The following is a 15,204-nucleotide window of genomic DNA, read 5'->3' as shown; positions in this document are numbered from 1 at the left end:
TGCGGCCCACGATGGTAAATAGGTTGGGCACCACTACCTTACTCTTTGTCTATCTTGTCTATTTAGATTGCATGCTATTCAGGCCAGGGACTGTCTTTCACTATGTTTGTCCAGTGCCTAGTACAATGGGGCCCTGATCCCAGCTGAAGCCACTAGGTGCTATGGAATAATCAATAATAATTTGATTTCAAACTAAGCAGACAAATAGCATAATCTTAAAATGATTCTGTTAAAGGACATGTTCACCTCAGACCACCTTCACAGAATGTTGTATAGTCAGCCAGGAAATTCAAAACCGTTTAAGGTTCTATTTGGTACCCTAGTTCCACCCATGAGCTTTCAATTGACCTCTACTGAAGTTCTGTGCAAAGATCATGGGAAGAGCTGGATAGAAAATTCAGAATATTCAACATTTAATTAAAACTGGGCAGCACCTTCCTTCAATAATTTTGCTGAAATATTTATCCCCATTTTTGACCAGCTCTAATTGTGAACAATAGTTAGTATAACAGTGATAACTTGGAAATTTTACGCAAATTGTAGGATCTGACCACAGAGGTATTAGCAGTGGTAAACGTGGTGATTTCTTAAGAGACTGGCTGGAAACCAGCCAGTAGCAACAATATCTGGCGAACTCACAAGTGCAGCTGTGGTTGATTTCTTAGCAAGTTAGCGGCATTATAGTAGCAAACTTTTAACTTTTATATTGTGCTTTTCTTTGAAAACAACTTCCAAGCCAAACAGAAAAAGAACAGCAACATGATTTACGATTTATGTCACCTTTACATTTCTAAAAACAAAAGAAGGGTGTACTTCATTCCTAACTAGGGGAACGTACTAAACTTCAAAAACTACAGTAGACAGACGCTCTCACTTCTTGCCCAAACTGACCCCCAAGATAGGCCTCATTTATTATTGCTCTGAACTTGGATAACAATTTACACCATTACAAAATGTTACCAGATCAGATAACCAGCAGTTTATACTTACTTTACACTAATTTTTCACTCGGGTAAAAGGCTAGACAAATTGTGGTGAAACAGAGACTCAGACTTATGGTCTTCTGAGGTTCATTAGTGCCTTTCCCACCAACCCCTCGCCCCCTCCCCCATAAATCATCCAGGACAATCTGAAAAGGGAAAGGTCAGCCCGCTATGCAATAGGGAGAAAAAAATAACTTGCCTACTATGCTGTAGAAGATAACAGAGCTGGCAGAGGACTCATATAAGGCTTGACTGTGATCCCATTCAAGTCAATGGAAAAGATTCCAGTGATTAGAATGATGCAGTATCAAGCCCTAAATGAGCCTTGCTTCAAATTGATCTAAAGGGAAAGAGAGAAGGAAATTAAGGGTCTTTCATGCCTTTCTAGCAGCACAGAAAAACTAATGTCTCCAGGTGCCCCTGAACCTGCAACATGGGTCCTTTGAAAATGTGTCCCATTGTGAGGGCAGTTTTCTGTTTGAAAACATATTCCCATTATTAGATTCATTGTCAATGTTAATAATTTACAAAGATGGATGAAGACTTAACATTTGGACAAAAACTGTCTTTAAAAAATGAGAATTTCCACTTTGAATTTTTAAAAAAAATTAAACTACTGATTTCATGTATTTTTATTTCACTTGTAGAACATAATAGGTTTACACTGCAAAGCACAATGAGACATGACCTAGAACAAATTCATTTTTGCTTAGTACAGAGATCTTAATTAGCACGCATGGCAAGAGACTTGCTATTAGCATGAAGCTTTAGGATCTTGAAAACATAAAGATATTATTTGCTTTCTTTTGGCTGGAGGAAAGGAAGTTTGCCATCCATGAAAGACCTTAGAAGTAGCTTAGTCTGCCAAGATCTCATCCTACATTGTTTCTTATATATGTGTCTCTTACATATTTGGTATTTCATACACAAGGTGGACTTTTAATGTATTTTTTGCTGTGGGTCTGCTGAATTCAAAGGTAATTAGAATAAATTATAGTTAAGTGAACAGTTGCTTCTGTCGGATACCCTTTTATCATTTGATTTCTGTACTTGCCATCCAATTGTGTCCTATCATGAAGCTGAAAATAAAAATAAAACCTTTCTTTGATCAAAAAAATTATTTAGAGAATAGTTATTTATATTTTGCTTTCAGCTAAATAATTATAAAATATTATCAATATATTTAGGAAAAATGGTGGTACAAATCTGCTAGAAATAAATATTTTATTTTCTGAAGCTGTGCAGGCTTTTCTGTGACATGACATGTACTATACAACCTTGAACAATTTTATTGTTTAGAAGCCTCTGATCTCCGCTTTACAGATCATCTCGTAAACTGAAAACGCAACTGTATCTCTTCCTATCTAGACTGTGGTCCTGAGAGCATACACTGTGTATATCACCTTAAACACCTCACATAGAACAACATTTCCAAAATCACTCCTAGAAGTTTTTGCACAGTAGGTATTGTTTCTATTGGGATTTTTGCCACCATTGTGCTTCACTATTCCTGGTTTTCCATGGATGTTGTGAAGTAATTTCCAAGGATGGAAAAAATGCTCATCGGACTGACTACACTAGACAAAATGACCTTAATGATGTAATAATGCCCTTAGACATTGGGCATGATTCTGATTTCACTGACAATGGAGTAAATCGAGAGTGAGTAACAAGTAACTGCAGTAAAGTCAATGGAATTACACAAGTGTAAAACTAAAACTAGCATAAGTGGCATCAGGACCTTTGCTTCATACCAAATGCATTCTTTAACATTTAAATGATACAATTACTGACTGATGTATTACCTCAGAGATTATCTGTATCTTTTTTACACTAATCATCTTCCTTTCAGATGGTTCACTGGGGCACATTGTTAAGACAAATCAAAAGTATTGATCTACAGAAAAACCAAAAGACCTTTGTGTATTCTAGATGGTCTGAAGAGATTTTAAACATTCAGTTGGGAAAAAAACATAAATTACCATGAGCCACAAGATGAAATAAAATGGGAATCTGTCCAGAAAGCTGACTTTCTGCGTAAAGTAAATAGGTGTCTTTATAGATTTCAGAACTCAGAGTTGCTTCCCAGGTCTATGGACTGGAGATGAGAATGTTTAATGTAGACTTTCAAAACAAGATAATCCTAGGAGATACAGTCAACTGTAACAAATTTACAAGCTGCATATTACTACGCCAAATACTAAACATATGATAAAGAATACAAAGCCCGTATTATTTTGCTTCCTTTACACAAGTTGACTGAAAGGAAGGGCTTTCGTAAGCATTTCATTTGTAATAATGATGTATTTCTAGCACTTTTTATCCCAATAGATCTCAAAGCACTGCACAAACTGTGGGCTAAAATATCCCCCTACACAATGAAACCCAGGACATGGAGCGAGATGATGCAAAAATCTCTGGCTCATATTATGCCATCATTTCTTTTTTTTAGCAGAAATGAACAGGAAGTGCCAGTTAAAAAATCAGATCTGCCCTCCACAAGATTCCCCTAATGGAGTTTCCTTCGATGGAGAGTCAACTCCTTAATGTTACGGGTTTGTTATATGAAAAGAATCAGTTTACTTTTAACATTCAGGGGTTCTTGTTAATTAATCTTTGGAATAATATGAATGAAAGAGTTTCATTTATGAATTTAACTAGCTATCCATTAGTGCCACTTAAATCACTATTTGAAAGATAACTCATTAAATGTTAAAAGGGATAATGGGAAAAAATGGATTCCTCTATTGGCCTTTCAGTAATGAAGATTTCATCCTGAATTATCTTTCAAACACAAATGAAGTCAATTCAGTATCATCTTTTTTACACACTTATGGCTTTTCCAAAACCATTATGATCATGCCTGACTGAATAATTACTATGTCTGCCTTCTGCACTATGGAAACCCATACAATTGTAAGGGTGCCATGAAAAATCAATTTTCCACAACTTTTTGCAGACCACTGCAGTTAACTATATTAATTATATTAAGCCTGGACATATTTTGGTTTTTTTTAATTAAGTCCTATATTATTCCAAAATAAATATGGACTTTAAGCCTAATCTATAGAGAAAGAGTTTATTCTTTCATCAATGTGCACTGATAGCAGACAATTAAGAATAATTAACATTGTAGGTATGCAGTGCCTTTGATCTTTACAAAGCAATTTACAAATCTTGACTACTGTGTGCAGTTCCGGTGGCCCCAACTCAAAAAAGATGTATTGGAATTGGAAAAGGTACAGCGCATGAGAGCCAGAATGATGAGGGGTGTGGAATACCTTCCATAAGAAGAGAAATTAAAAAATACTGGGACTGTTCAGCTTAAAAAAAGACAACTAAGTGGGGATATGATGGTGGTGACCTATATAGTCAGGACTGGTGTGGAGAAAGTGAATAAGGGAGTGTTATTTACCCCTTCTCATAATACAAGAACCAGGGGTCACCAAATCAAATTTATAGACAGCAGGTTTGAAAACAAACACAAGAAAGTACCTCTTCATACAACCCACAGTCAACCTGTGGAACTCATTACTAGGAGATGTTGTGAAGGCCAAAAGTATAAATGGGTTCCAGAAAGAATTAGATAAGTTCATGAAGGATAGGTCGATCAATGGTTATTAGCCAAGATGGTCAGGAACGCAACCCCATGCTCTGGGTGTCCCAAAGCCTCCAACTGCCAGAAGCTGGGACTGGCAGAGACAGGATACTGGGTTAGATGGAGCATTGGTCTGACCCAGTATGACTGTTCTTATGTTCTAGAAGCAAATATTCTTTCTTTAGCTACATGGGTGTATGAACATACGAGACTGGAAGTAGAGAACCTCTTCCGTAGAGTGTAACAGAACACCAAGTAGAAGACAAGATAAGACATTAGCCCGGACTCAAAAAATTAGTGGTGGGACTCTCCCAAGCTCCACCCACTCATAACTCCTAAATGAGATGCCACTCACAGCAGATTGTGCAGAGCTTCATATTTATTGATTTATTTATTATTATTTATTATTACATAGTGCTAAGCATTATAAAAACATATTGTAAAAGGATGGTCCCTGCCCCAAAGGGTTTATAGTCTAGTTAATATGACTGTTCATCTCTTCTTATGAGCTTTAATCAGCAGTGAAACTGTTAACAATGTAATGATATAAACTGTTGTCATTAGGCTTCAGAGTGGATGACCCTCTGTAAATAAACTGGGGCTGTTCATGACTTTGTTACAGCTTTCTTTCCAGATTGCTTCTTGCAGCCTCAGGCAAACATCATTGCATTGTTCTACATCTGGTTCATTTTTAAAGGTTTTCTTCACTCTTGGAGACAAGTTTTTTAAATTAAGTCTTAGATTCTAGGGGACAAGAGGCATCTACAAGGGAACATTTATCAGTTTGCCATACTGCCACAAAATGGCTAATTTCAAACACTGACAAGCATGATGAGCTTTGGCTGCAAGCATGCACTAAAGGAGAACACATTCTGTTCTCTGGAGCATCAGTAAGGTCTTCTCCAAAGTACATTCCTTCAAGTCTCCCTGAGCCATCTTGATGCTAATACTGCATTCAGACCTATATGCAGTGTGGTTTCAACAAGGCAGAAGGGTGTGTGTGTGTGTGTTTATATATATAGAGAGAGAGAGACACACACACACACACCCTTCTACCTTGTTGAAACAATATATATATATATATATATATATATATATATATATATATATATAAGCCTATGTTATAAGATTATTAATAAAGTTGCAAAGCCAAAAACTAAAAAGTTAGGAAATACTAGAATTAAGGTTACCTGTGCAATTCGGCATATGCATTATGACACTGTCTTTAATTACATGATCACATACTATTTTTTCCAAAGGGCCCCTGGTTCATTCAGTGCACAGGACTGATGGTGCTCAATTACTGAGTAGCTATTCGATATTTTGTTTTCCCACATTGTTCAATGTGTGGTTCAGGCCTTACTTTTTTCACAGTATTCAAACACTGCTCTGAATAAAGACTTAGTAATTTCCTCATGGGCCTTTCTATGAGGTCACCACTATAATACAGGAGTGATTCACAAACATTAATGAATTTATCATCACAACACCGCACTTAAGAAAGGCAGTAGGTAGTATTATCCTCATTTTACAAATAGTGAACTCAAGCATAAAGAGATTAAGGTCAAAAGTTTCCACTAATTTTGCATGCCCGATTTGAGATGTCTAGGACCTGATTTTTCAGAGTACTTGGCATTATGTAGCACTTTATATGTTCAAAGCCCAGCTCCTGTTGACTTCAGTTGCAGCTCTGAATGCTCAGCACTTCCGCCAATCAGACCGACAGGCAACCTTAATTCTGACATTTCCTGACTTTTGAATCCTTGACTTTGAAACCTTAAAAATGTTGCTTATTTTAACACCCTTTTTGTGTGCAATTTCTGAGGTTGTTAAAAAAACAAACTGAAAGCAAAGTGCAGGCTCATACCCTAAGTCTTTAAACTAAACAGCTTCCCCTCCCCCCACCCAACGTTGGGCTGGGGTTTGATTCTCACAGGATTTACCAACACAGAAAAGTTTGGGGCTTTTTTTCACAAAGCTTAGCAGATACACCTGTGGTCAATAAATTGATAGTCTGAAATGAACACCCACACCGATAAAAAGCCAGATCAGTATATTCATTTTGTAGGTTGTCACATCTCAAACACTGCAGAATTATTTTATGATTTGTTCTGCTTATTGGAGCATAAAAACAAAGCACTTTTTACTACACTAGAAATTCTCATGAAATGATGTGACTTTCAAAAATCCAATAGGTGCCACATTTAATAAGAAAAATTACAATAAAATACTGTTAAGTAGAAAGTTTGTTAGAAGTTGCAACAATTATTTTGTACAACTCTGTGCTACACCAACTTCAAACAGAAAACAGATCAGATTCTCTGGTTTTGAAAAGTGCCTAAGGCAATGGAGGACATTTTCAAAAGCAGAAGTGGAAGTCAGGCACCTAACTCCCATTGAGTTTCAATGCCTAACTTTTAATGGGACTTAGGTACTGTCAAGGTTCCTTCCCCACTCTGAACTCTAGGGTACAGATGTGGGGACCTGCATGAAAACCTCCTAAGCTTACTTTTACCAGCTTAGGTTAAAACTTCCCCAAGGTACAAACTAATTTACCCTTTGCCACCACCAAACGTCTAACACCGGTATTATTATTATTATTAGGAAAGAGTTCTTTTGGAACCATCTTTCCCCCCAAAATCCTCCCAAATCTTACCCCTTTTTTTCTGGGAAAGGTTTTATAAAAATCCTTACCAATTTGCATAAGTGACCACAGACCCAAACCCTTGGATCTTAAGAACAATGAAAAAAGCATTCAGTTTCTTAAAAGAAGAATTTTAATAGAAGAAAAAGTAAAAAAGAATCACCTCTGTAAAATCAGGATGGTAAATACCTTACAGGGTAATTAGATTCAAAACATAGAGAATCCCTCTAGGCAAAACCTTAAGTTACAAAAAGACACAAAGACAGGAATATCCATTCCATTCAGCACAGCTTATTTTCTCAGCCATTTAAACAAACAGAATCTTACCTAGCTAGACTACTTACTAAGATTTTAGACTCCATTCCTGTTCTGTCCCTGGCAAAAGCATCACACAGACAGACCCAGACCCTTTGTTTCTCCCCCCTCCAGCTTTGAAAGTATCTTGTCTCCTCATTGGTCATTGTGGTCAGATGCCAGCGAGGTTATCCTAGCTTCTTAACCCTTTACAGGTGAAAGGGTTTTTCCTCTGGCCAGGAGGGATTTTAAAGGCATTTACCCTTCGCTTTATATTTATGACAGGTACCTAATTGCCAGTTGTGCCTTTGAAAATGTTCCTCAATAGTTATGGCACTCTGACACTTCTCTTTGTAAGAATCTAGGAGCCAGAGGAAAGGACGGGGTAGACTGGATGAGGATCTGGGAGTGGGGGGAAACGGGGATTGTGTTGGCAATGAAATTGGGGAAAAGCAGTTAGTGGGTGATGGGAGTGCAAGGGGTGTGGCCCAGAGGGCGTGAGACTAGGACTTGCTGTGCAAGGAGACAGGGAATAGGATCAGAAGCCTAAGTAGCGCAATCTAGGTAAAAATCGGATGTGACAAGGAGCCAGAGTGGGGTAGACACAGGTCTGGAACAGGAACAGGTTGGAAGGGATGAGGCAAAAGAGGTCCAACCTGAGGGAGAATGGGTAGAAGAGTATGAATCCACTGGAGCAAGGGTTCTTAACCTTTTTCTTTCAAAAGCCCCCCAACATGCTATAAAAATGCCATGGCCTAGCAGGGGACTGGCAGGACTCGAGGCTTCAACCACAGGCGGGCTCTGGATGCCCAATCTGAGACACTGGGATATGATTTGCATAAGTGCTGAACACTCATAGCTGTAATGGAAGTCAATGGGAGCTGAGTTTGAGCATATAAAAATCCATATAATGTTAAGGAGTACTTGTGGCACCTTAGAGACTAACCAATTTATTTGAGCATAAGCTTTCGTGAGCTACAGCTCACTTCATCAGATGCTGCCACAAGTACTCCTTTTTGTTTTTGCGAATACAGACTAACACGGCTGCTACTCTGAAACATATAATGTTAAGTACACTGAAAAATCTGATCCTACGGGGTCTCAAATTTGGCACCCAAAATTAGCGGAAACTTCAGACTTCAATCTCTATCTCAACTCCCTATCTGTAAAATGGAGGTAATAACACTCCCTCACTTCCCAAAGGTTTTATAAAAATAAATTAATTAACGTTTGTGAGGCACTCAGTTAATATAGGTTTCAGAGTAGCAGCCGTGTTAATCTGTATCCGCAAAAAAAAAGAAAAGGAGTACTTGTGGCACCTTAGAGACTAACAAATGTATTTGAGCATAAGCTTTTGTGAGCTGCAGCTACTTCATCGGATGCATGCAGTGGAAAATACAGTGGGGAGATTTATATACACAGAGAACATGAAACAATGGGTGTTACCATACACACTGTAACAAGAGTGATCAGGTAAAGTGAGCTATTACCAGCAGGAGAGCAGGGGGGTGTGGAGGGGAACCTTTTGTACTGATAATCAAGGTGGGCCATTTCCAGCAGTTGACAAGAACGTGTGAGGAACAGTGGGGGGGGGGGGGTATAAACATGGGGAAATAGTTTTACTTTGTGTAATGACCCATCCACTCCCAGTCTTTATTCAAGCCTAAGTTAATTGTATCCAGTTTGTAAATTAATTCCAATTCAGCAGTCTCTCATTGGAGTCTGTTTTTGAAGTTTTTTGTTGAAGAATTGCCACTTTTAGGTTTGTAATCGAGTGACCAAAGAGATTTAAGTGTTCTCTAACTGGTTTTTTAATGTTATAAGTTTTGACGTCTGATTTGTGTCCATCTAGGACAATTTAGGGCAAAAATTAACCTTAACACTGGCATTTCCTAACTTTTGACTTCTTGACTTTGCAACCTTAATACTGTCCGTGTAGCATAGCTTTGTGTGTGTAATAAATACTGCATTTTGCCTTACTCTTTACTGCTTATGCATTGGCATATATAAAAAAATTGTTGAGTTTTGCAGCTTATTCCTTACCTGAAGTCATTTCTCTGAAGTGTTCACAACTGTTTGTTTTTGAGATAATCATCATATCAATTGTGAGCATTGACTGTTGTGACATGAGGGTGCCCTATTGCCAACCTACTCCTATCTCCACACAATCCATCAGTGGTAGCCAGGTACAGTGCACTTTTCACTAGTATTCAGACCGTAGGAGGAATGAAATTTCTCGAGGGCTCCAGTGACAGCACAGATCCTCTGAAGCCCCTCCAGTGAACAGAGAGAAAACTTGCAAGATCAATCTATAGTTCAAATGCTCACTAAGCGATTTGGGGTGGGACTGATTTTTGTTCTGGGTTTGTACAGCACCTAGCACAATGGAATCCTGGGCCATAACTAAGGATCCTAGGTGCTACTATTACTGCTAATATTAATAAAAAATTCACTTTGAATGTTCTTCTTTTCTTCTTTGCTGCTGTGTGCATAGGACTCCTATCAATGTTACTAAGAATTCTCCATTCTGACTGGCATCAGATTAGACCCATTTTGGTGGAATCTGCAATAATTAACAGTCCATCTAATTTTCAATTCAAACTCCAGTTAAATAATAATATAGCAGTTTTTATGATGGAATTTCAGGCAAAAATATTAGCTATTGGGTGGTATGGTGGCTTTAGAAGTTGGCTGAGAGACAGCACTGAAAATGTGAGACAGTGGCTTTCTCATGGAACAATGGCAGAATGGTAACATCACCACAAAACACCTCAGGTAAGATGACATCAGTTCACACTGGGAAGTTTTTAAACATTTCTGGAGAGGAGCAGATTGGTTTAAGTCTTAATTTGGGGCTAGTTGTAATTTGGGACTACCATACAAAGGACTATTAAATGAGGAAAAACCACTAATTAGCAGGCAACCCAAACCCTGAGTCTGGGCAAGCAGAGCCCTTGCATCCATTTATTTCCCCGCCTCACAGTAGGTGGGCAAAGAGGGGAAGGGAATGGCTGGAGCCTTGGCTCCATTGCAAATGCTGAGCACTGGGGAAGCAAATTACTACCCCTACTCCCCGGATCAAGGTGGGGAGCTGGGAGGGAACTGTGGTTCCTGGGATCACAGTAACACACCACCACTTGCTATGTACATATTGTGACACACGCTTGTTCTTAGATTTTCTTTTCTAGGGGGTCTAGTACAGTATCACCAGATGTTTAGCAGCAGCCTTTTGCAATCAGGCCAGGCTTCTACCTCTGGTCTACTTTTTCTGTACTCACCAGGTCATGTAACCTTGTTTTACGGTAGTCTTTAGCACAGAAACAGAAAGAAGACAGAGATTTCATTTGAATAACTTCCTTCACCTCCAGGCAATACACTTTGCTTAATTTCACAGAGCCAGGTATTTCAAGACCTGCTATTTGGGAAGAGGAACACTTATTCTGCATTAATTTTAAAGGAGACTCTAAAGGATCTTGTTGTTGTGATGAAGAGTTTTGCTGTGTGTTTTAATAAGACATTTAAAATCTCACTCATATTTTTTTTTTGAAATCTCACTCACTGAAAGTATCACAGATTGGGGGTCAAGCCTGAGCAAAACCCAGATACAGGAGGCCACAGAGGCACCTTTGATTTGTTTAAAGATAATCCAGCTCAAAGCCTAACCACAGTGGTGGAAGCTCAGGATGGACAATAATTTACATATTCCCTACTGGAATTGTCTTTTTAATATGTGCATGTGCCTATCTTTTTAATATGTTTAATGTGTTGACGTTAAACTCTCTTTAATGTAAAATAAAGGACAATAAAGAGCTCATAGGCATTGGTGGTTGTCTGTTTGGCAGTTAGAGTTGCAGTGCAACAAGAAACATACATATGAAAGACTGTCAAAAACAACAGAATGGCACCGTCTATAGACATTATGGGTTAAATATTCGGTAGCAATTCTCATCAACATGATGGAAGTCATAGTACAAATTCCTGTATACCAAGCTGAAAACACATACCCGAATGTGAAGATTACCCCATGACAGCAAAGGGGTAAATCCCGATGAGCTCATTTGTTTCTAGCAGCGGGTAACTAGAGAAAGGTATAAATGGCCACACCAGATCTGAAATGGTCTTCTACATGTAACAATGACAAAAATAAGGAGTCTGAAATCTATTCTTCTTCTGAGAAGGGGAGAAAAACACCAAAAGCCTCTAAATATAAAAAAGAACTAGAGCCCTAAATAGCCGTTTATTTAGCATGAAAACCCCTGTATGCAGAATAATACAACGTTGGTCTGCATACAGTGAATCATTTGTTCCATATACAGAGTCAACTTCTTCAGAAGAAATGAATTGAAAAAGTGGACTAAAATGGCAAACATGACAGAGACCATGTAACTTTTAGTGAGCAAAGGAAAATATTATCTAGGAACATGCTTACTTTATTTTAAGGACAATCTGCTGCACCAATGTTCATCGACTTCATGAAGACTTTCCCCCATGTGGACATTACTCTCCTATCTCAACATACTCAGCTGAGTTCGTACAAGGAAGGTGGCATGACCCGTTCCAGGAAACTACTGAAAAACCCCAGATTCTGAATTTTATGAGTACCAGGAAGACAACATTTATAAAACAGAAGTAGAATTAGCTCCCATAAATACTAAGGTGGGGAAGCCAATGGAAGCTCTATAATTTGGGATTACATGCTATCAGACAGATTTCAGACTTTTCGTCTTTTTTCTGCGTTCAACCTCTGATCTTTTTATTTGGGATCTGCCATGTTAGTTCAGTAAAGCAAGGTTCCAGTGTTTCTCTGAAATTGTTTTTTTATTATTATTAATATTATTATTTTGTAATTCCAGTTCTTTATTAAAAATCAAGCCAGATTTCCACAGTAATATCAATTTGTAATCTGTCAGATCTCACCAAAACCTACTTCAGTTGCTTTATAAGTTTAGTTTAGTTTCTCTTTATAGAATCCCTTGTTTCATAAAAAAGTATGCTATGTTTTGAGTGTCTTCTGTTTTATAGGTGGATACAAAAGTACAGAGCTAATCTTCCTGAGAGTTCCACTGTGTGTCATTTGCATGCCTCCTTTTTCAGTAACCCAAATTATGAGGCTGATGGTGGTTGCAAAGAAATGTTGAAGAGCTGTTTGAAGGCCAGGAGTGTAATTGTAATTGTGTCAATGTTTTGATGATAATGGTGTCAGCAAAATGTCACTCTTACAACAGCATCAAAAACTCATGAATCATTTTCTCTTCCATTTCTACAGGCAAAGCTTCATTCAATGGCACATTTGATCTTGATGATTCTAACGAAAACAATGTTCTGCATGCTCTGAGATGAACACAAATCCTTTCCATTTACTACATAATGACTCTTCACACACAAAAATTAAAATAACACTAAGGAAATTAGAGTGCCAGTTGAAAGAACCATTCCCGCAAGTAACTGAGGTAAACCTAAAAAATCCTACTCCTCATCCAAAATAACACATTGTGCCCATGTATTAAATTCTGGTTTTCATCTGCTTTTCTAAGATCCAGCATTATCACTAAGCCCAGAGTTAAAGAAGAAATGTCTTACAGGGCAAACTTAAAACTATATCATGCATTTATGAATGCAGAATGTCATGCATTTTACCTGTTTTTCCTATGATTTTGGTTAAGTATCAAAGTAACTGTATTTGTGTTAAACAGAGTTTAACAGTTAACATTCGAGTTAAACAGACTTGGGTTCCTCACAACCCAAGCCATACTTCTGTCCAATCCAGCAGTGAAATCATCATTCAATATTTTGACATAATAATTATTTCCTTGGAAACAAACTAATGTCACTCAAACTAAATTTAGGCTTCCTTGGAGGATCAAACAGAATGAGTTGGGCTCAAGAAAGCTATAATATTATCTTTGATAATATTAATATACAGGAAAATACTAGCCATTTTATACACTATTTCTTATTGTATAAATGTTTTTCTTATTTCAAGTTCAGTGTGAAAGTAATCTGTTAATGTCAGTTTTATATAGTATTTTGTGTTTAATTAAGAAGGTATAAACTACAAATTCCACTTGGATTCCTTCAGGAATTTGCAAGAGATTTAATTGTTGTGTCTACCAAATAGTGACCAGACACCAGAATGTTACTGGAGTCTTCCCATGTGGTGTCCGAACCCCCTACATACACAATGTCTATTACTCTTATCCAAGAGTCAAAATGGGACCACATTCAGGATCCATGAACAGCAGAGGTCAATTTCATCCCTGGGGCAATTCCATTGAAACCAATGGAGGGAGAATGAGTCAAGCCCCAGCTGAGCTAAAATGAAGCCTTCCCTGAATGAATTTGAAAATGCTGTGCTAACCATGTCAGAGCAAGTAGTTACTTTCTGAAGACTGCTCATAGCTACAGGCAGAAGTATACAACTCTGTATAATTAACAGGTTGTGTCTGCAATATCCATAAGTCCAGATGCAAAAGTGTGCAGGCAAGAAGGGTGTGTGCAAAACACGCAGTTCTTGTGTACTATTGGGTGAGCATGATCAGAGAAGTTTGCATGTACTCCCTGACTTGAACATACATATCAGGTGCTTGGTTTACGCAATTCCTGCTGCACACTTTTGTGGATTGACATTGAAAAATGTAATGCTGCATTAAGGACCATGTTAACTGTACAGTACGGTGGTGGTTGAAAACACTTAACACTTTGTTTACAAACAAATTGCCAAATTTTGAAAAGAACAAAAACAAACACTTTCTCCTTGCACTGTACATATATCGTGTCCTTCACTGCACGTAGCCTAGCTCAGCAGCCGCGCTGTGTGAAAGGAGGGATCGGGCTGCGAGCTGGGATGCGCTGGAGCCCCTGGACTCGCACCCGGGAGCTCAGCCTGGGATCAGCGCTGGCGCGTTTGCAACATTCCCACGAGCAACTGAGCTCGGATCGGCCCATTCAGGAGGCTGCTGAGTCTGTGGAACCGACCTTGCTCCTTCCTTCCCACGAACCTGAGCGATGCTGACCAGGAAGCGCCAGCGAGCCGGGAGCTGCCTCTCGCCCCGCGGCCCTGACCCGTGTCCCCCGGGCTGCTGCGGCTGCCTCCCCTCCCTCCCGCCCTGCTCAGGAGCGTGGGAACCAGCCGCGGCTGCCGCTGAGAGTGCCCGGGCGGGGGGATCCCGACGGGGGAAGGGAGCCACGATCCGCACGGGGAAAGATTCCTGCTGCCGCGGGGCCCCCGGGGGGACCCGATGAGGGGCAGGCCAGGGGCGGAGCGGGGCGAACAGCGGGGGCGGGGGCGGGGGGCGCATCTTGCCCCGAGGAGAGGCGGCTCCCGGACAGAGCGAGCGAGCGAGCCGGGGTCTCTCGGAGCGCGCCGGGGGCGGCACTTACTTGATGTCCTCCCAAACCTCCGGGCCGTAATTCCGGATCACCAGCAGCTCCAGGGCGTGATTGACGAATCCGTACTGCGGACACGGAGGCGGGGGGGGGAGAGGGAGGGTCAGTCACGGGGATGCCAGCAGCGAAGGGGGGGGGGAGCAGGGGACAGTAGAGACCGGGGGGCGGGGGGTTGCTCATAGGAGCAGTGCGAGGGCGCAGTCATTTGCTGCGGGCGGGCGGGCCGGGGAAGGAGACCAGCACCCCCCTCCCCCGCCCCGCATCCCCTGGTGCGTCCTGGGGCCGATCATCCCGCGGGG

General features: G+C 39.9%; 1 protein-coding gene across 1 annotated transcript in view; it reads right to left on the bottom strand.

Annotated features, from left to right (window-relative positions):
* The window catches only part of GUCY1B1 (guanylate cyclase 1 soluble subunit beta 1), a 63,215-nt gene extending 48,248 nt beyond the window's left edge, over positions 1–14,967 (bottom strand). The window contains exon 1 of the mRNA XM_077814473.1: positions 14,900–14,967. The gene's annotated coding sequence lies outside the window, so the exon portion shown is untranslated. The remainder of the gene's footprint in view (positions 1–14,899) is intronic.
* Between the last annotated feature and the right edge of the window lie 237 nt (positions 14,968–15,204).

The sequence above is a fragment of the Eretmochelys imbricata genome, chromosome 4, assembly GCF_965152235.1.
Source record: "Eretmochelys imbricata isolate rEreImb1 chromosome 4, rEreImb1.hap1, whole genome shotgun sequence".
NCBI classification, from domain to species: domain Eukaryota; kingdom Metazoa; phylum Chordata; order Testudines; family Cheloniidae; genus Eretmochelys; species Eretmochelys imbricata.
Note: the sequence above shows the minus strand (reverse complement) of the source record. Positions and strands in the feature narration are given on the sequence as shown.